General features: G+C 60.1%; 1 protein-coding gene across 1 annotated transcript in view; it reads right to left on the reverse strand.

Moving 5' to 3' along the window:
* Window positions 1–339, reverse strand: part of LOC102671953 — a 35,064-nt gene extending 34,725 nt beyond the window's left edge. The window contains exon 1 of the mRNA XM_031512361.1: window positions 255–339. The gene's annotated coding sequence lies outside the window, so the exon portion shown is untranslated. The remainder of the gene's footprint in view (window positions 1–254) is intronic.
* Window positions 340–552: the final 213 nt, after the last annotated feature.

Genomic DNA, 552 nt, shown 5'->3' on the forward strand with positions numbered 1-552 from the left:
TGGTTCACTCTCTGATGAATGACGAGGGCACCGACGAGGAGAGGAGAGCGAAACGGCCGACGAACGACCGTACGAACGAGGCGGCTGAAAGCACCGGAGAAAGAGTAGGAGTAGTGCGAAGAAGCAANTCGAGGAGGGGTGTACCAAGCGGTGGATCCGAGGTGGGGGGAGCGATTTGGGTGGCGGGCAGGCGACTAGGGGTGGCTCTGAAGCCCGGTAGTTGTGCTCTCGCTCTTGCCTGCCTGCTTGCCTACCTGTCTGCCAGTCTGGTTTGCCCGCTTGAAGATTTGCTCGACTGTCTAGATGCTTGCTCGCCAAACTAGCTCGCTTTTACTCGCCTCGCCTCGCCTTCGCCGTTCTGCTTTCCACGCTCTTTTTCTGTCACGCTCGCTCGCTCGCTCTCTCTCTCTCTCTCTGTGCTTTTCTCTCTTTGTCCGAGTGTGTCTCTTTGGTTGCGCAGGACCCGCCGCGCGACCCGGCCAAACCCAGAACCCGGCGTGTAGGTACCGCGGGCTCGCATTCGAGCTCCAGCCACCCCAGCTGCTCTATCCC

The sequence above is a fragment of the Apis dorsata genome, unplaced genomic scaffold (genome assembly GCF_000469605.1).
Source record: "Apis dorsata unplaced genomic scaffold, Apis dorsata 1.3 scaffold_416, whole genome shotgun sequence".
NCBI lineage: Eukaryota > Metazoa > Arthropoda > Insecta > Hymenoptera > Apidae > Apis > Apis dorsata.